At 46.2% G+C, this 21,936-nt stretch overlaps 1 long non-coding RNA gene across 1 annotated transcript in view; it reads right to left on the bottom strand.

Moving 5' to 3' along the window:
• The window catches only part of LOC144106996 (uncharacterized), a 29,189-nt gene extending 13,930 nt beyond the window's left edge, over nucleotides 1-15,259 (bottom strand). Inside the window, exons 1-3 of the long non-coding RNA XR_013309179.1 lie at nucleotides 15,204-15,259; nucleotides 12,419-12,445; nucleotides 8,120-8,152 (exon numbers count right to left, since the gene is read on the bottom strand). This is a non-coding gene — a long non-coding RNA (uncharacterized LOC144106996). The remainder of the gene's footprint in view (nucleotides 1-8,119; nucleotides 8,153-12,418; nucleotides 12,446-15,203) is intronic.
• Between the last annotated feature and the right edge of the window lie 6,677 nt (nucleotides 15,260-21,936).

The following is a 21,936-nucleotide window of genomic DNA, read 5'->3' as shown; positions in this document are numbered from 1 at the left end:
TGAGCATTCCAATGAGCTTATTTGGAGCTGAAAAAGCCACCTCAACTCCGTACTTGTTACCTGTCGTCCTTATTCTGTGGGAGATGTTATGAATGTACGGCATTGCAACGGGGCGTCCCTCATAGCTCGGTTTCTTAGTCTTATCGAACCCAGTAAATTCCTTTAGTAAGCATTCTGCAATGCCGCCAAGTAACTGCTCCGGATAGCTACTAGCCCTCAATCGGGAAACCTGTTGAATAATGCTGTGAATAAACGACGGGAGGACATGATTTTTTATAGCTAGTTTTAGGCAAGAAGTTGCTACAGCTCGTTTAGCAATTTTAGAATGACCAGAATCAAATCACAACAGCGGTTTTTCTGCCCTGGGCTTATAAGCCCAGCAAGTGTGGTTGTCGCTGCAAGTCACCAGCAGGTCTAGGAATCTAATCTGGCAGCCCTGTGGGGTTTCAGATGGGAACTCAAGGCCAGGAAAAGCCCTCATCCATTAATTCAGTCCTATGAGAGACGCCCCGTTGTGATGCCGTACATGCCGTGTGCTCTTCTTCTGTGTATGATTTGGCGTTAACATGTGTACATAGTCATGCTTACTCAGAGAATAAACAGTTGTTAGAAAGCGCTTGTCCTGTGTGTTCGTGCCTTTACGTATTTTGGTAGCGCTCACCTATACCTTCAAGGATGCATTTCCAACTAGCCCTAGTTGTAGCTCTTTTGGCATCACCTTGAACTAGGAGAGGCCATCCGGAGTCGTGAATGCGGTTTTCTCGCGATCTCTTTCGTGGACCACAATTTGCCAGAAGCCGCTCTTGAGGTCCATCGACGAGAGATATTTGGCGTTGCAGAGGCGGTCCAGTGTGTCGTCAATGCGGGGGAGGGGGTAGACGTCCTTCTTTGTTATGTTGTTCAAGCGGCGGTATTCCACGCAGAATCGAGGTGCGCCGTCATTATTTCTCACTAGAACAACCGGTGCCGACCATGAGCTGTTTGAAGGCTGGATGTCGTCGCCGCGAAGCATTTCTTCCACTTGGTCCCGGATGGCTTGTCGTTCTCGCGGTGACACGCGGTAGGGGCTTTGATGGAGAGGTCGGACGTGTTGGCCCGTTATAATGCGATGCTTGGCAATTGGCGCTTGTCGGACCTTCGGCGATGTCGAAAAACATTCACTGTAGCTTTGAAGCAGATTGCGGATCTGGTCTTGTCTGTTCCGGTGCAGGGCTGGGTTGATGTCGAAAGTGGGCAAGTACTCTTGGTCAGGCGAATCTTCTGCGGAGGGATAGTAGATGGCGAAGGAGTCTCGTACGTCGGATATTTCATCGAAGAAGAATGCAGTATCCATACCATCGCCGTGTTTTTTGTGCGCTTCATCCACTCAAAAAAGAAAGCAATCGTCGTTCCTCTGTTAATGTGCCGGTATTCTTCGCTGAAGTTAGTCAGCAGTACTTCGGCCAGGCCATTGCGCAAATGTGCGATGCCTCTTGCGATGCTGATTCTTCGGTCTAGGAGCAACTGCATGTTGCCCTCGATGATGGCTTCAGCGTTAATGGCTTTCGTGGCGCCTACGGTCACGATAACGCTTGAACGGCGTGGGATGCTCACTTTTTCCTCCAGGACAGTCAGGGCAACGTTATTTTTCAGAGTTTTCATCGAAGAGATGGCCTCGCCTGTCGAAAGCGTGATCAGCTTGGATCGCAGGTCGATGATCGCCTGATGCTCACTAAGAAAATCTATGAACAAGATCACTTCGCGAAGGTCGCAGGATAGGTATGTCCTTTGACAGTCACTCGCGCTGTGCATCGTCCTGATGGCGTAATGAGGCGGCCCCCTGCGGCGCGAATTTGTGGGCCGTCCCAAGCGGTCATGGCTTTGCTCAGCAGCGCAGCGAATGTTCCATTCATCACCGAGTAATCGACTCCTGTGTCAGCAAGAGCGGTAACTTTGCGGCCGTCGATAGTCACTTTTAAGTCGGATGTCATGGCTATTGTATTGCACGTCGCCCTCGGCGTCGGGTCACGGCTTCGTCGCTTATGCGAGTCGCGGGCGGGGCGTGTCGTTGAAGCTTTTCTGGGTGGCGGCATCGTATTGAAGGCAGTTCGCGTCGTGGTCGGGGTTGTCATTTTGTCCGGCGCCGGTGCAGCGAGTGTAGCTTCTTCATGGGGCGTGGTCGGTGGAGGATCTTCGGTGTTTCGCTCGTGAGCAACCTCACCTCCAGTGGTTGCTGTCTTTAGTTTCCCCTACGGGGGCGAGACCTTCCTCGTACCGCGGCTGCGTAGCTGCGGCGTGGTGACGCAAAGCGCGAGGTTGACGGCCATGGCGAAGCGCGAAAGGCGGTTCGGCGTGTACTCCTCTCGACGCAGGTACTCGTCGATTTCCTGCGGACGTTGGAGGAACCGTGGTCGTGGGGCATCAACGGCTAATTCTCGAAGACCGATACGTCGGTACGGGCAGTGACGAAGAATACGGCCGCCCTCACCGCAATGGAAGCACAACGGCCGCTTGTCGGAAGTCCTCTAGGCGTCGCATTTCCTGTGGCTTCAGCGTCGCTCGTAGGCTGAGCGGGCAACGCAGACAGGCGGCGTTCGGGAACAAGTTGTTCATGCCGGAGAGGACTTAGGGGTTGTCGTTGGGGCTGAGGAGTGCGTACTGCAGTGGCGTAGGTTATGGCCTAGGGTACTGTGTCTGTTGGGGTGCCAAGTGGCTGCTGCACTTCTTCCCGTACCACATCCATGAGAGTCGCTGCTTGTGGCTGTGGGGAGGATGGCAGTAATCGCCGTAGCTCCTCGCAGACGATTTTGCGGATCACTTTCCGCAAGTTGTCGCTGGTGGTGGTCGTCGTGTCTAGACGGATTGCACAGACAGAGGAAGGGCGGTTGTGCGGCCGAGCTCGGACGTCGAAGGTCTTCTCAATCGTGCAGGCCTCTTGCATGAATTCCTCGGCTGTTTTTTGGCGGCTGGTAGACGAGGCTGGCAAAGAGTTGTTCTTTTACGCCATGCAATAAATCTGAACTTTCTTTTCCTCGGTCATCTCGGGGTCGGTGCGGCGAAATAGGCGCTTCATCTCCTCGACGTAACCACGGACGGGCTCATTTCGATGCTGGATCGTGGACTCGGAGTCGTTCGGCTTTTTCTTTCCTTGCGACACAAGTGAATACCTTCAACAGTTCTCTCCTGAATAGCTCTGATGCCGTAAGGGACGACTCGTGGTTTTCGTACCACGTGCATGCGGAGCTCTCCAATGGGAAAAATACATGTACAATTTTTGCCGCATCATCTCACTTGTTGAATGACGCCACGCGCTCAATTTAGTTCAACCATTCTTCAGTATCTTCGGCTAGGGATCCATTGAAAGTTGGCGGCACCCGAGGCTGCTGCAGTATGAACGGTATCGACATCCTTGGCGAGTTTGCGGTGCACGTAGCAGCGTCTTTTCGCTGTCGGGTGTGGTCCGGTAGGGTCCCGAACTCAGGCTCCTCCCCCTGGAGAAGTCGGATCGCTCGCTGATCTGCTGACTCGTCATCGGGTGCGAAGAGCAAAGGGCTGGCGTCACGACTTGAAGGGGGCATCCGGAACATGGAAGGCCACCCAGCACCTCCACCAGATGTCCCGGAGTGGGGGCTGCAATCCGTGGAGCAGAACGATAGCGAAGATGGCGTCTAAACAAAACTTTATTTGGGGCTGACTTGCGCCCGCAATAGACTGAATCACTCGGCGGTCGTCGAACAGAATGCCCGCCGCTGTCGGCTGTGCTCAATTTAAAGCTGATAGCGAACTTTCGAGATAAAGCGTGCAAAGTAACTAGAACTTTCTTGAACAATGGAGAATCTGCTCTGCCTGGATGCCATTAATCGAGATAAATCTGGTCGCGTCTTGCATCGCAAACAAAGCGATAAAGTCGCGTGGCGACAGATTTGAAGATTGAACAGACACTGCAAAGATTCGCGGCGTTATATTTGATCCGAAGGCTTCCCATTTCCGACAATAAATTGATTTTTACGGGAAATAATTTACAGCATCATCTATGTAGAGAAGAGAAGAGGCCCAAGAATGGAGCACTCGGAAAAGCCAGTCTGCGGAGAGATTCTTAGTCATACTTTTTAAAAGTAGCGCATTGTTTACGAGCACCAAGATAATCTGAAATGCAATTAATTAATTGGGGAGTTTGAAGAATTTTGTTTATTTCTGAATCGTGCTTATATTAGAGACATTGTACAAAGCTATCGAAAAATCCACAAATATGTCGCTGCATGTTCACCGCTCTTTTCTGATTTGGAGAAGTATTGTTCGCACAAGGTCTCCTACTGTTATGTAGTTTATAAGTACAAATCTGCTTCCGACGCTTACGTCAACGCGATTAAACTTACAAAGAATAATTTTTTTCTCTGCCACATTACCAACAATTTTGAAAACGAGTGTTAAAAAATTTTGGCGCGTTATACATCCTGCGAACGACCCATTAATTAGACTACAAGACGCCTCCGGTAAACTTATCCCCAATGATCTTTGTGCTTCCGTGCGGAATGACACATTTGTTGAAAGCTTTTCCTCCATTTCAAGCGTTAATCTTCCATTCATACTGCACCACAGGTTCCCGACAATGCCACCCATAACTGTCGATCCACCTGGTGTAGCCAAATTAACCGAATCTTTAAAAAATGATTCTTCACCTGGTTCTGATGCGATTAGCGCTAAATTCCTAAAAAATACTTGTGCTTATGGTTCAGTTATACTAACCAAACTTTTTCAACAGTCACTCGACACAGCAAGCCTTCCTATCGACTGGAAAATTGGGAAGGTGGTTCCACTTCACAAGTCCGGCGGTAAGCACTGCTCTCAAAACTTTCGTCCCATTTCGCTCACCAGCACATGGAGCAAATTACTAGAACATATCATTTTCAAGAATGTCGTTACCTTTCTCGATGAGAATTCATTTTTCACACCTGCGCAACATAATTTTCGTCAAGCATACTCCTGTGAAACTCAATTACTTGCCTTTACTGATAAGCTGTACCGCATACTTGACAACTCATCTTGCGCTGACTGAATTTTTTTGGACTTTTCCAAAGCGTTTGATAAAGTATGCTATAAATTGCTACTACATAAACTGAGCCATCTTAATCTCGATCCAAACGTCTTCCAATAAATTAAATCTTTCCTTCTAAACCGTTGGCAATTTGTGCATGCTAATAACACTAATTCACCGATTGATAACATGCTATCTGGTGTTCCACAGGGATCGGTCCTTGGGCCACTCCTATTTTTAATCTATATTAATGACCTTCCTTCTCCCATATCTTGTAACATTCACCTTTTTGCTGACGATTGTGTAATATTTCGGGAAATAAATAACGTCAACGATACTGACACTCTCCAGTCAGACCTTAATTTTGTGTCAAACTGGTGCACTACATGGAATATGAAATTAAACACTAATAAATGTAAAGCTTTGCGTGTTTCCCGGACATCTAACGCTCTTCCTTCATATTATCTTGATGGCACTCCTCTTGATTGGGTAAAAACATATAAGTACCTAGGGATTCATATCACTCTAAACTTAACATGGTCTATTCATATTGACTACGTGATTAATAACGCTAACCGAATGTTAGGATACTTACATCGCAAATTCGCTACCGCTCCCTCATCCCTTAAACTTCTACTCTATAAAACACTCATACGTCCTAAACTAGAATACGTAGCATCAATATGGGACCCTATGCATGAAAACCTCACATATTCCTTGGAATTAGTCCAAAATAATTCCGTTCGCTTCATTCTTTCAAATTACAACCGTACGGCAAGCATCACAGCCATGAAATCTAACGTCTCACTCCCACCGTTACAATCTCGCCGTAAAATTGGTCGCCTAACGCTATTTCACAAGCTATATCGTCACGTTGCGCTGCAACAACTATTTCATGTCACCTCCCGAATACATTTCACGTCGCATCGATCACCGCCACAAGGTTGGCATCCCAACATGCCACACCAAATCTTCTTTTCAGTCTTATCTTCCCCGCACAACTGTGGAATGGAACCGCCTTCCCCCCGATATTGCAGCCATTCCTGATAATAAAATCTTTCATAAGGCTGTAGCTAATATTGTTTATTCTGAAGAAAGTTGATTGTGTGTTTTATCTGCTTCCACTTTATTGTATACATTGTTTTTATACTATTTACGTTTTCTGGATGTTGTTATTTGTTTTATTCTGGGGGAAATTTATTTTGTAATACCTATTTTCACTGTATTCTATTTCATTGTTGTTTATCCTAAACCCATTACCCTCTGTAATGCCTTTGGCCCTGAGGGTACAATAAATAAATAAAACTCATGCTGATGAATTGTCAAAAATTTATGTTTCTCAAGGAATTCTAAAATGTGTTTCTGAAAGCGGCGGTCGAAGATTTTATATGCAGTTGACAGGCTGTAGCTCTGAATGTGCTGCTTATTTTTCGTGTTGAGGAATAGCTTAACTCTAGCGTTTATCCAGTCGCTCGGCTCTCGGCCGAGCGGCAGGGATTTCATAAAGAAAACATGTAGATATTTTCATATCCATTCCGCATAGCGTTTGAAGAACCCATTCGGAGAGTCATCTGGGCAAGAAGATTTTCTGATGTTCAGATTAAGAATCGAAGTAAGATGCCGTGTCCGTTAATCTCAACACCAGGGATAGGAGGCAGGTCTGGATCGAAACAGGCAAAATTCCATTAGATTTCGAAAAACATTTCAAATCTGCGTTAAATACGTTTGCCATTTCTTTTCCTGATTCTGGTAGGGGTGCCTCCTATATCGGTGGAAAATAGTGTTTTTTTCTCTCTCTCACTCCGAGCATATCACACTCTTTTGACTCATTTTCTGGAGCCCATTAGATATATCAGGGCAATAAGCAACTATGATTGCGCTGCCTATCAAGAATGGCTTGATTTATAAGCTTAGAAGTTATTCACGGATTTTCTTTTCCTTGCAAGACAAGTATTGAGTTATGTTTGATTAGTTGTTTCAGCTGCCTTTCAACCGGAGTGTTTCACGAAAAATCTAGGCGTTTATGTTTGGATCTTTTTGTTATTTGTGCTACGAAACAGCTAATACTGTCATTTATTATGTTTTTAAAGCTGACAGAAAGCACGTATAGGTCACATTTGCTGTTTCCAAACTCTCCAATATTAAAAGAACGTTTGTCAATAATTGATATTTCTGCCCGATGAAAGTCGGGAAAAAAATAAAGGTTTCAGTTTTTGGCCTTGCGAAGTATTGCTGAAGGTTAATATCACTGCTTAGTGGTCCAAACTTCCTGGAAGAACCTCGCAGCTTGTTGAGCGTCGATGGACCCGCTGACAGAAAGTAATTCCAGAATCGGCTTATAACACTCCTCCATTCTGGTGCAGTATATTATAATTCGTAACGTATCCTGTGTAAGTGCAATGTTTAGTATTGCCTCTCCGACGATATTGTGTTTTACGTGAAAGGGACTCGGCCAGTGTATGCTAGGTAAATTAAAATTCCTTGTATTCTTTTCTGAGCCGTAGAATGCTTCAGCTGCAAATTGTATTGAATTTACAGTTGTACAAATAACCAAGCACATTTGCAAACATCGCTTCTGCTCCTTTTACCTCAGATGTCCTTCCCACTTAACGTGTCTTCTCACCTCGCATGTTTTGAAAGTCCACCGCCACATTATCGCCTGAAATTCCGTCATTACTTGCAGTCACATCAGCTTTACAAGCAAGCCTGCAGACTCCCATGTGCCGATTAAGAAATATAGAGTTAGTGGCATATCACAGGCACACACCGGTGTTTGGAAACGGCAAATTGGGCATCACTGCTTTCTTTGAATTTGGCGAATCACTTCAGATTTATTTATTTATTACAGTTTCGGAGAGTCCTGTGGCTAATGGCAGCTGTGTTTGCTTTCGTTTTCGAGGATACTTCCACCCTCTGATATCCAATGATTAGTCGCACCCACAATTTATTCGTGTACAAAGCTGCCTATATATGACATAATCGTAGATAGCTCCAAACTATGTTACTTTATCATGTTCGACTCCTTATTAAGATAGCACCTGAAAGGCAAGGTGGCCGGTTTGGCGAAGTCGTCGTTTATTTCTTTTTATTTGTGTGGCTGCTTACCTTCATATCCTGACACGTACGAATACTCAGCACCTGAAAGATGAGAGACGAAGAGTGTACAGCGCAGCTCCCATGCACCATAAGTGGACACCCCACCACGTGCACCGGTATAACGAGGAAAACTGTTTTTTTGTAAAAGACGCTCCTACGACGAATGTCGATACATTGTAAAATGGTCATAACGGTGAGCTTCGAAAGAAGTAATTGTGCTCTAGACAACAAAACCCACATCAGCGGATATGACATGACGCTTTTCAATTGCGAGAAACATGCGCCTGAGGTCTGCGCGAGGAACATTCTGGCTTATATTCACGCAGTACACCGGCGTAAAAGTCGTAGTGCGCGTCGTGACCGAGGCATCGGCCACCGTTAAGGGGACACTATGGACAAATTGAGGTTAGCCTCAATCGGTAAATTACCGCGCTTTGTTGACAAACATGTTACTTTCACTGAAAAGGTAGGTTATATTCTCCACATCAGCCGATCTCGCGACTGAACTGAACTGACAGTTTTATGTGCGCCGACCACTGAGGCTAGGCTTATCATCATTCACTTCAAAACGGTAATCATGGAGTCCTTTGCGGCGTAGATGTCATGAGTTTGAATCGCGAATGGCAGGAGAAATTTTCCAATGCAATTTTCTCACCAATAAAGGCGTCTTCTGCTGCTGGAGAAGTGTCAAGTTAGTTAAAAACGGCTACAAATTTGATTTTTGCCCCCAATGGAAAATGGACACGGATAATCAGTGGCTGTTTAAAAACGGGTTCGCACGATGCACAATGCGGGCTTTGACGTTCAACGATGAGCGCTAACTTCAGTGATGTACCAGCCTTTTGCGGCTCGGCCTGGTGCTGGGGCGCGGATAGGTTTTCTAGGCCCGCGCAACGAGCAGCTATAGGTTCATGTGCACATTCCCCTTCGCGCTGCGGTGCCAGCGATGCCCTTCGCGATCTCAGTCGGCGCCCATGCTAATAAACCGCCGCGCGCTGAAGCAGGCAACATCGGACAGCTCTATTGCCAGGAAAATATTCGCGATGTAAGCAAGACTGATCTTATAAAAAAAAACAGAACACTAAATTTTGTGCGTCACAGCACGTATTCTTGAAGTGTTTTGGAGGAACCATTTGTAACGACGTAAATTCATGTTGTAATACGGACGCTGTTTTGACGACGGCCACTTCTGCACAGTCGCGAGTTAAAAAGATGAGCGCTAGCGACGTGCCAGAGGAGCGGCAGAGAACAAAGTTCCGCACAGCGGTCACGAACACGCCCATAACAAAAGTGCCAGATGTGTTCGCAAAGCACTGCGCTTCACCAATACCATTTGTTGGGCGAGTTGGTGCTTACGATGATCCATAACAGCGCGACAGACGGGACAGAGAAGAAAGGACACAACACAGAGTGCTGACTCACAGCTGAAACGTTTATTGGCCGCCAGCCAGTATAAATGCTGCCCTGCTGGCCGGGAAGGATACAAGCACGCTTGACTTGCGTGACATTCAAAATCACCAGTACATAACGCACGTGTCAACAGGTAAGAGTCATACGTGGGAAATATCACCGCTACAGCAGGCACAAGTTTGCATTCACAAGTAAGCATTCACAATCAAGGTAACGGTTTTCTTTATCTGACAGTGCTAGGCTTCCGTATGGAAGCCGAAACGTCTTCGTTTTAAACAACAACCTTTTGGTCGGCGTTCCTTTTTCTTCAGTCAGGAATCTTCTACCCGACCAGACGAGATTTCGTCAGACTTTAGATTTCATTTTGCTACAGAGGGAGTACTGATACATTGGTCAGAGGGCCTAGCTATCAGGTGGGCTTCTATTATTTCCCTAGCTAGCGAGTCGCGGTTCTTTGCTATCACAGAGCATTCATTGTAGAGTGGAATACAGGCTTTTGAGTCGTCATCGTTTTGCAAAGATGACGAAGACGACGAAAACGATGACGACTCAAAAGCCTGTATTCCACTCTACAATGAATGCTCTGTGATAGCAAAGAACCGCGACTCGCTATCTAGGGAAATAATAGAAGCCCACCTGATAGCTAGGCCCTCTGACCAATGTATCAGTACTCCCTCTGTAGCAAAATGAAATCTAAAGTCTGACGAAATCTCGTCTGGTCGGGTAGAAGATTCATGACTGAAGAAAAAGGAACGCCGACCAAAAGGTTGTTGTTTAAAACGAAGACGTTTCGGCTTCCATACTGAAGCCTAGCACTGTCAGATAAAGAAAACCGTTACCTTGATTGTGAATGCTTACTTGTGAATGCAAACTTGTGCCTGCTGTAGCGGTGATATTTCCCACGTATGACTCTTACCTGTTGACACGTGCGTGATGTACTGGTGATTTTGAATGTCACGCAAGTCAAGCGTGCTTGTATCCTTCCCGGCCAGCAGGGCAGTATTTATACTGGCTGGCGGCCAATAAACGTTTCAGCTGTGAGTCACCGCTCTGTGTGTTGTGGCCTCTCTTGTCTGTCCCGTCTGTCGCGCTGTTATGGATCATCAGTCGCGTCACCAGCCACGCGGTGCGATTTTCGCCGCTCGGGTGGCGTCATTGTGCTAATTTTTGGTTACTCTAGACTGTACTATTTATCAACTGCCGATTGTCGCGCCCAAGCAATTTCCTGAACGACGACAGGTAAATGTAAAACATTATTTTTTTTGTTCCTAGAGCACGAACAAAATGCTGAATAATTTTCGACGGCAGAAAAGAGCAGAATTGTGCGAATACAAGATTTTAAAGGACGCCAAATTTGTAAGCAAGCATCTGAGCGCTGCGAAAACAAGGAATGACCAAAAGACACAAAGGATAAATATGTAACACGCGAAAGGATACACAACATGGGACCGTAACTAAAACGATGCAGTCTTGCCCACTGCTGGAAATGCCGATGTAAACCCGGATTGTCAAAACGCAAGTCCTGAGTGATCCCACAGACGCGTTTGATATGTAAACAGCAGTAATGATACGCGAACTGAGATGTCTCCGTGGCACTGCTATATATCAGTGAAATATTTTTTTTCTGTTAGATTCGCGATAACCGCCCGAGCCTCGATGTTGCCTTTTTCCACAGAATCATCTATTCAGCCTGACTACGCCCTCTGCAGGACAAAAGCCTCTCCGATTAACTCTGTCCTGTTGCATTTGCGGTCACCTTATTCCCGCAGACTTCTTAATGCCATACGCCCACCTAACCTTCTGTCGCCGTCTGCTATACGAGTGCCTTCTGTTGAAATCCTCTCCGTTACTCTCAACGGTCATCAGGTACCGGCTTATGCGTTGCATATCCGACCCTCAACCTTTCTTCTGCTTTAATTCGACAAGGTTGCCATCGCCTCGCGTTACTTCCCTTTGCAATTCTTCTCCAGGAAATTATTTTCCTCAAAAAGACTCCATGTGCGAATTTCAATCATGTGCTCGAAAATGGAAGCGAACACTCATTTCGCGGGAAAAGAAAGCGTGTGAACGCTGTTTTGTTGAGACGCCAGCGTGTGAGGAATTTTATTTTCTGGTTATATCGTACAGAAGTGGGAAAAAATGCGGGAAACACTTAACCTCCACCTTAAGGGTACGAGGCGATAGTGTTATTGTGTCCCTACAATGGCTCGAGGTACTCTTTGCATATCATTCATATTTGAAGAGCGCAACAAAACAACGGAACACAACGAAGAATGGACACCGCAAGCGCTTTGTTCTGTTCCGTTGTTTTGTTGTGCTGTTGAAATATGATTCAGTACCAACTCGCCCAGTTCGGAGCCTTAATGTTTGCATATCATCTCGCAGACACGGACACTGCTCGGTATTTTCCTTCATTTTATTTCTTGTTTTTATTCTATTTATTGTTTTCTCGTTAACAAGACACATAATGCATCCCTTTCAAAAAGTTTAACGTACGTTCCTCAGAGGTCGAGGCGTAGCTCGGCGGGGGGACAACCTAAGGGGCAGGAGTTCATGTCCTGGCTCGACTTCTCGGCGAGTCCGGGCTCGACTGCGACCACATCGCAGTCAAAGGCATTACGTAATTGTGGTGAAATGACGTTACCACCCTGTCGACTAATGAGGAACTCTGTAGTGACGTCAACACTATTGTACTGCGTGATCGTTATGGGGTATTTGAATTACCCGCTCACGTCCCATGGTTGAGACACCTCGACTCTTTCGACCATTCCCGATTTATTCAGCACAATGCCAACTAAGACGCTCTTTCTCTGCCGAATAGGACGCTTTCGATTTAGAACGCTCAATCGCATCGCGTGAAATTAGAGAGCACAGAAACGTAGTGGAAACACATCCTACCTTCCGCGTACGTGCTGGCTTCCAGATCTGAAAAGGAAGATCGATATCGGTGAATGGTCTCAATCTTCCGCGCACCGGCCATTGGAGCACTGACGCGGCACCACCTCAAGTCTTCCGACGAGGCATCCAGTGAAGGCGCCGTGCAATTCAAGCGCCTGGGGAACGTAATTCAGCGGCGCGGAAGGCTGACGCTCGTTCTCGTGATGGCACAAAGCCGCGCGAATTGACACAAGGGCACGGGTAACAGAAATGGACAGATCACTGACTACACACAGCAGATTGGATAGTGGCACATTTTATTTGGTTTCATAGCTTACCTCCAAAAGCAGCTCAGGCAATATGAGAGACGCCGTAGTGGAGAGCTCCGGTTGATTTTGGCCACCTGTGGTTCTGCAACATGCACTTACATCGCAAAATACACTAGCCTCTAGATTTCCGCGTCGATCGAAATTCGACGGCCGCGAGCGGGATCGAGCCCGCGACTTTCGTGTACTCTGCGGTGCCTGTGCACGTTAAAGAACATCAGGCGGTCGAAATTTTCCGCAGCTCTCCTTTACGGCGCCTCTCATTGCCTGAGCTGCTTTGGGAGGTGAACTATAAAACAAAGTTTAATGTGCCATAATCCGATTTGCTGACCAATTAAAACCTATACACATTTCTCAATTGAGCATGATCAATGATTTCAACTGCTTAGTGACCCGGGGACATGCCCGCGAGCAGTCATAGGGGTGACCTAGTCTTCCTTCGCTAACGTGAAAGCCCCGCGATGAAGTTTTTTTTCGACTTAAGCTTTGGAGTGGAGGAGGGGGGGGGGGTATGTATTATGCATCACGGTGTTTTTAAAATCACACCTGCTCCACCAGAAAACACCACCTGCGCAGTAATGCGGACGACAGGGCTAGTTGGTTTCCAATTATTAAGGAGGCTTTGGGGTGGAGGGGGGGGGGGGGGGAGTAAGTATTATGCATCATGGTGTTTTTAAAATCACACCTGCTCCGCCAGAAAAGACCACCTGCGCAGTAATGCGGGACACTGGGCTAGTTGGTTTCCAATTATTAAGGAGCAGAGCAGCAGCGCACCAGAAAGGTACAGGAAGAGTAAGAAAAGTGCAAGAGCTGAGCTTAGAAGTGACTTTCGCTTTGTATCTTGCAAGAATTAACATATTACAAGCTCATAAACAGTGCTAGCCGTATAAGATATGGACCTCCCGGCAGTCTAAATCACAGATGAGCTTCGCATATCCAGAAGTGCGATTTTTTGTTTGTTTGAAAGAAAAATAGACGGAGTGCTGACGCACGAAGCCCCATGCATGAGCTATTGCCTTCACTTCGATTACCTCCCTTCTTATATTGCATAGGTTTTAAGTCAGGATTTTGGAACCGAGAAAGTCGAGTTGGCAAAACCTTGCTGCAAATCCTGGCCTAAAACTAGTCCAAAATAAAAGGGGAATTATCGAAGCGAAGGCAACACCTCATACAAAGGACGTCGTGCGTTAGCACATCGTGTTTAAAAAAAAAAAAATAAAGACACTCCTGGATGTGAGAAGCTGGACTGTTTGAAGCTGCCGGGTGTTCCGTATCTTATCCGTCTTGTATCGTTTTTGTGGTTGTAACTTATTCACTATAAAAAAAATAATGTTTACCTTGTAGCTTTCTTCTCAGCCCTGTGTCTTTCTGGCGCGTTGCTCCTTGATTATGGCACGCATCCCCGAGAAACCACCTCACTAAAGTCTCTCCTCGTCCTCCTCCTCCCGAGAAACCACCATTCAATACGTCTTATTTCGCGGTTAGAATGGTTTCAAATAGCATTTTCAACACCTCTTCCCAGAGCAGTCGAACACATTTCCCAGAGTTCAGATTCAACCTTAAAGTAGTTTTTTCGTGTTGCATGGGAAGCCGGTTCCTTGCAGTTGGAAGTTTCAAAAAGATTGCGGGAAGGGCTGGCATTGAGTTGGTATATTCTGACACGAACATTGGTCACACGTTGTGCTGGCTTGTTAATCAAGAGGAGAAGAGCCCGTGCTCAAAGCAACGCCGGATGAGCTGAGAGTCGTATTAAAAGCACCCGTTTCGTGCGGCCGAAGCTACATTGGCCAAACGGGACCTCATATAAAGATTCACAACCGACAGACCGCAAACACAGTGAAACGCTTGCCGACAGGTCACCCGCAGATGTAACACGAATCAGAAAGACTGATTCATGGGCAAAATCCTGGAGGAACTAGCCACCAGTTGTGACAGACGCCATGGCAATCATTCAATACTCTAGCAAAAAAGAGATGTTTCTGCGCCGTTGGAAAAAAAATAAGTTGTGTTGTCAACAAATATACTGTAGATCGGCGTTCTGTTTCGTCTTTCTTTATCGAGCCGTGTTTCCTTGCAACTAGAAATTCTGATTGCAGACAGTAAATCTGGTGCTCGGCTGCTGATTCCTAGGATCCTGGCCACGGCAATGTCAGCGATGTTCGATGTCCGATGTCAGCGCACGTTAAAGAACCCGAAGTGGCCTAAATGAATACGGTGCCCTCCACTACGCGTCCCTCGTGGCCGATGGAGTGCTTCAGGACGTTAAGAACCGCAATTTACGGTTGTTTTTCCACCCAGAAAACAGCCTCTAATCTAGGCCTAGCACGCCGCTTCTAGAAACGGTCTTGTAGCGGTATGCCACCTCTGCTAAATTCAGCCTGGCGGGCGCACAAGGAAGTGCTGCCCCGCTAATTTGGCAGAATTTCGGCTACGGCGGCTACGAGAAAAAGTTGGGAAGGAGCCTGCCGCGAATATCTCACCGGTCATGCTGTGCTGAGAGGTGCGGGCGCTGGACGATGCAGGTCTTCTTCTTCTTCCTGTCCAGGTGACATGGGGCGCATGGGGCGCCTCCAGGAACAAGAACATGAAGACGCGCGCAAAGAAGGGACGAGAAACGTTCTTTCCGTTTGAATATTTTCATATATTCAATTCAATCCAATTCATTTTATTTTACGAGAAGTTTGGAAGAATATCTGGGCTAAAAGCTGTGAAATCACAGCTTGACATGGCCCAGACAACCTCTACAAGACAGTGGTGACATAGTTATTAACAATAGTTATGAGAAACAATGGAAAGATCTAGAATAGCAGATACTATACAATATTAACTTTGAGTAGTATTCAAAACGCAAACAAGCTTAGTTTCTAAATATTATCACAAATAACCCAAGAATACATCATACATACATATTTGAATAAAACTGTAGATTTGTGCAATCATAACTGAAACCAAGATAGCATACAGGTACGAAAAATAATAGGTCAGTGAAGCAAACCTATATCAGAAACGCGACTACTTAAAGTTTGGAAAAGGATTCTTGAAGCTGTTTAAATGAAATTACCTTGGCATATTGATGCTGATTTAGTATTTGTGGGAGGTTGGGCTGCAATGACTGAAATTTGTAGATTGTGCGGAAATGCGGAATATGCCATAATTCAGCACTACGAGAAGGTATCACTATTTTTTTTTTGTGTAAGACTTGCAGTTTGTACCAAAAAATTCTTCTGCTCAGTAGTTGAGAAGAAGAACGCAAAATACGGAAATCATGTATGTTATTGGCTCTGACGATTTTGTATGAGGGAAAGAGCATTTGTGTCGATTGTAGGAACGAAACATTGGCAATATAGCGAATGGCCTTTTTTTGTAGTGCAAGTATTTTTTGAATGTTTGTTTTTGTTGTGGTAAGCCAAATAAGGCTACAGTAATTTAAATGAGAGGAAAATAGAGCGTAATATATTCGCAGCTTTATTTTCGTAGGGAGAAGTGTTCGGCAACGAGAGAGTGCTCCAGTTGTTGCAGAGAGTTTTCTACAGAGGCTATGGACTTGCGAATCCCAGCTAAGATGAGATGAAAAAATAACTCCTAGGATCTTATGTTCATGTAAAATATCAATTTGTTGTCCAGCATATTTAACAATATGAATAAATTTAAGTGGCTTGTTTCTTGCCCTGAAAATAACTGCTTTAGTTCTTTTTTGCGTTAACCTTTAGTTTTTTCGACTGTGACCAAATATGGAGTATTTCATTGGTATTGTTAATCAATTCATCTTCAATGTGACTAGGGATTAGAATGCTGCAGTCATCCGCATAAATGACAAATTTCGCTGTTTGATTAATTGTAACAATAATATTTATGTAAGCATTAAAAAGAAGAGCTCCCAAAACACTGCCTTGTGGGACACCGCATGTAATAGGGAAAAAGGATGACCGTGTGGCGGCTATGCATACACATTAGCTTCTTCCAGTTAAATATGGTGTTATCAGTTCTAACGGCTACCCGCGTATACCATACGACGATAGTTTGGATAATAATATCTTGTGATATAAGGAATCAAAAGCCTTCGTGAAATCAATAAAGAGTGCTAACGTGTAAATATTATTTTCAATGTTTTCCACAATTGTCTCTTTTATTGTCAATAATGCTGTTTCGGATGATTTGTTTTTCCTGAATCCAAACTGGGTTTCAGCCAAAATGTTGTGTTTGTCTAAAAACCGCGTGATGCGACAGGAGATAAGCTTTTCTAGTCCCTTGGAGAATATGGGTACAATCGATATCGGTGTATAGTTTGATGTTAAGTTTCTGTCACCACTTTTATATATTACTGTCACTCTAGACTGCTTCATGCCTTCTGGATACACACCGGTTTCGAGCACAAGATTATAGATGTGGACAAGTACTGAGACAATAAATTCTAAAACATACTTTACTGGCCCCACTTGCATATTGTTAACGTCTAACGCAGTGCTATTACTTAAGTTCATAATGGTCATATAAGTTTCTGTTTCGCTTGTTGGCTCCAAAAATAGGCTTTCCCTAGTGCTATTTATTTGTGAGCGCAGAATCGGAGTGGTGCTGTCCTGTGATACTATGTTAACAAAGTATTCGTTAATGTGCTCTGCTAAAGCTTTGCCGGTTATTTCCTTATTTTGGTGGCTTATTTTTTCGGGCGAACGGCAGGTGTTTCCGCGGCTGGAGACGGTATTGATAATTTTCCAAGTGGTGTCTGGGTTTCGGCGAGCAATATCAGAGAACACATCTTGATAGTAAGTTTTCTTTGCTCGCCTTAGTTCGGCATTTAAACTGTTTCTTTTAATCTTAAATTCTTGTAGTGCAGTAGACAGGCGAGCGCGATGAAAAACATGGTAAAAATAGTTTTTCTTTTTTATCATAGCCAGATGGGCACATGTTATCCATGGTTTCCTGGCATTTTTCGAAGGTTTAATAGTTTTAAGAAGAAAGTGCTCCCCATATAGTTGTACAAATATTGCCATGAACTGTGAATACGCATTGTGTGCATTTTTTATTCTGAATATTGGTACGAATGATATAAACTTATAGCATGTTTAAATGATTCCAAGGCTTCATTTGTTATGCTCTGCAAAGTGATCAACTTTGGAGGAACAGATTTACGTTGCGTGTCTAAATGGTAAAGCATAAAGACCGGACAATGATCGCTTATATCAGAAGTAATTGTTCCGGTATTATTAATCACTGAATCCATATTTGTAATAAGTAAGTCAAGAATCGACCACGTAGAAGGCGTAACGCGAGTAGGTGTTTTAATTAAATTTATAAAACGAGATGAGTTAATCATAGTGACAAAATTATTTGTAGTAGCATTATTCTCACTAATATTAATATTGAAATCCCCTCCGCCAACAAACCTGAGGTTATTAGTACAAATGTACTCAAGTGGTGACTAAAAAAAGGATAAGAAATTTGAAACATTTCCACTTGGAGGCCTGTACACAACTGACAGCGTTTCATGTTTTTGTTTGAGGGTTAAGATTTCAATGTCTTCAGTACTCTTTGTAAGCTCTGGTACAATTTCGTAGTCAAAAACTGACCTAGTGTAAATGGCAACACCACCCCCTATCCGATTAGGACGACTAAGAAAGTGAGTGGTGTATTCATAAAGGTGGAGCATCGTAGAAGTTTCTTTGTACCAGGTTTCCATCAACATAATAGTGCTGATCTGAAAATTAAACTCTCTAAAAAAATTCATAATATCCTCATTCTTGTTAACAGCTGATCGGGCATTCATGTGAAGGAGAGAATTCTGCAAAGCTTTTCTGAAGTGAATGGACTGTGGAAAAGCGAACTCTTGATATTCCATATGGTTAAGCCGAGGTAGTGCTGAAAAGTGATTCAGCAGATCATGGCGAGGTCATGTTCATTCTTTATCTGAATTAGATCTGTGTCGTCCGCCTTCTTAGCAAAGATCTTTCCATTGCAGCACCACGCCGACTTCCACTCATTTTCACGTTTGCGCTTGATAGTCATAGCAAGTAGCTTTTTCAGAGTTGGGCAAAGATGCTCGTTAACATATATTGGCGCACTTTTTTCGAGCCCTACGTCCTTGTTTGTGAACCTTGTTTTTTACCTTGTCTCAGTACTGCATTACGTTTTGTGCGAGATTTGAACTGAACAATGATGTTTGTCTTATTTGAATAGCGGGTCGGTACTCGGTGGCAGCTCTCGATATCAGCAAGTGAAATGGGTTCGCTGATAGCTTCTCCAATTATCGTAACGAGCTTCCCTACATCTTCATCTTCTTGCACGACACCCTGTATTTCGATGTCCGCATTACGTGAGTATTGCTCTTGACTAACGAGGCATGTCTCATTTTCTTGGACCTTTTGTTCGAGGGTTGCAAGTTTCAGCAGAAGCATGTCATTCTCTTCTGTTAACTTATTACTTTTCGCAGCTTCATTCTCCAGTTTCGCCTGCAGTTCCTCAATTGTCTCACTGGCAAAGCTCAGGTCTTTAGTCATCTGTGTTTGTTCGCTCTTTAGCTCGCGGATTTCATTGCGCAAACATCTCTCGACCGACTCTTTTGTTGTATTTATTTCCTGTTTAAGTTCATCTTTTAGTGTCTGAAGTTCAACGCGCATTTCATCCTTCATCTCCGCCAGCTCCTTTGACATCTTTCAAAGAAACAGTCAATATAGCACAATTTGGCAGTGGCGACAACGGCGTACACAAAATTAGAAACACGGCTTTTGTGCCGTTGGCACAAACCTGCAGAGAAACAGAAGAATGTTCAGTGATGATGCTAGCCCATCGTCGCCACTGCAAAGTGACAGCTCCCCGCTGGTGGCCTTTCTTTCATAGCCGCTATCGGCCCACGACGTGTTGATGCGAAGATCCCAGGCGCAGGGGACGGACGCACACGCACTTGCCGCTTGGTCGGCTTGCTTCAGTCCAGGAGCGTGGGGCTACGACGCACTGGACGATTCTGCAGAGATACAAAAGAATGGTCAGTGATGATGCTAGCCCAGCGTCGCGACTGCCAAGTGACAGCTCCCCGTTGGTGCCGGTTCTTTTATAGCCGCTATCGGCCCACGACGGGTTGATGCGCAGATTCCAGGCGCAGGGGACGGACGCACACACACTTGCCGCTTGGTCGGCTTGCTTCTTTCCAGGAGCGTGGAGCTACGATGCACTGGACGATTCTGCAGAGATACAGAAGAATGGTCAGTGATGATGCTAGCCCAGCGTCGCCACTGCCAAGTGACAGATCCCCGTTGGTGGCGGTTCTTTTATAGCCGCTATCGGCCCACGACGTGTTGATGCGCCGATCCCAGGCGCAGAAGACGGACGCACAAGCACTTGCCGCTTTGTCGGCTTGCTTCTTGCCAGGAGCGTGGGGATACGATGCACTGTTGTTGCTTGGTTGGCTTGCTTCTTCCCAGGAGCTTGGGGATACGATGCACTGGACGATTCTGCAGAGATACAGAAGAATGGTCAGTGATGATGCTAGCCCAGCGTCGCCACTGCCAAGTGACAGCTCCCCGTTGGTGGCGTTTCTTTCATAGCCGCTATCGGCCCACGACATGTTGATGCGCAGATCCCAGGCGCAGGGGATGGACGCACACGCACTGGCAGCTTGGTCGGCTTGCTTCAGTGCAGGAGCGTGGGGATACGATGCACTAGACATTGCTGCAGAGATACAGAACAATGCTCAGTGATGATGCTAGCCCAGCGTCGCCACTGCCAAGTGACAGCTCCTCGTTGGTGGCGGTTCTTTTATACCCGCTATCGGCCCACGACGTGTCGATGCGCAGATCCCAGGCGAAGGGGACGGACGCACACGCACTTGCCGTTTGGTCGGCTTGCTTCTTTAAAGGAGCGTGGGGCTAAGATGCACTGGACGATTCTCCAGAGATACAGAGGAATGTTCAGTGATGATGCTAGCCCAGCGTCGCCACTGGCAAGTGACAGCTCCCCATTGGCCGTGGTTCTTTTATAGCCGCTATCGGCCCACGAAGTGTTGATGCGCAGATCCCAGGCGCAGGGGACAGACGCACACGCACTTGCCGCTTGGTCGGCTTGTTTTTTCCAGGAGCGTGGGGCTACGATGCACTGGACGATTCTGCAGATATACAGAAGAATAGTCAGTGATGATGCTAGCCCAGCGTCGCCACTGCAAAGTGACAGTTCCCCGTTGGTGGCGGTTCTTTTATAGCCGCTATCGGCCCACGACGTGTTGATGCGCAGATTCCAGGCGCAGGGGACGGATGCACACGCACTTGCCGCTTGGTCGGCTTGCTTATTCCCAGGAGCGTGGGGCAACGATGCACTGGAAGATTCTGCAGAGATACATAATAATGTTCAGTGATGATGCTTGCCCAGCGTCGCCACTGCCAAGTGACAGCTCCCCGTTGGTGCCGATTCTTTTATAGCCGCTATCGGCCCATGACGTGTTGATGCGCAGATTCCAGGCGCAGGGGACGGACGCACACGCACTTGCCGCTTGGTCGGCTTGCTTCTTTCCAGGAGCGTGGAGCTACGATGCACTGGACGATTCTGCAGAGATACATAATAATGTTCAGTGATAATGCTAGCCCAGCGTCGCCACTGCCAAGTGACAGCTCCCCGTAGGTGCCGGTTCTTTTATAGCCGCTATCGGCCCACGACGTGTTGATGCGCAGATTCCAGGCGCAGGGGACGGACGGACACGCACTTGCCGCTTGGTTGGCTTGCTTCTTCCCAGGAGCGTGGGGCTACGATGCACTGGACGATTCTGCAGATATACAGAAGAATGGTCAGTGATGATGCTAGCCCAGCGTCGCCACTGCCAAGTGACAGCTCCCCGTTGGTGGCGTTTCTTTCATAGCCGCTATCGGCCCACGACGTGTTGATGCGCAGATCCCAGGCGCAGGGGATGGACGCACACGCACTTGCCGCTTGTCGGCTTGCCTCTTCCCAGGAGCGTGGGGATACGATGCACTAGACATTGCTGCAGAGATACAGAACAATGCTCAGTGATGATGCTAGCCCAGCGTCGCCACTGCCAAGTGACAGCTCCACGTTGGTGGCGGTTCTTTTATAGCCACTATCGGCCCACGACGTGTTGATGTGCAGATCCCAGGCGCAGAAGACGGACGCACACGCACTTGCCGCTTGGTCGGCTTGCTTCTTCCCAGGAGCGTGGGGATACGATGCACTAGACATTGCTGCAGAGATACAGAACAATGCTCAGTGATGATG

Source organism: Amblyomma americanum, chromosome 10, assembly GCF_052857255.1.
Source record: "Amblyomma americanum isolate KBUSLIRL-KWMA chromosome 10, ASM5285725v1, whole genome shotgun sequence".
In the NCBI taxonomy this organism is placed as follows: Eukaryota; Metazoa; Arthropoda; class Arachnida; order Ixodida; family Ixodidae; genus Amblyomma; species Amblyomma americanum.
This window is presented reverse-complemented; position numbering and strand designations above follow the sequence as displayed.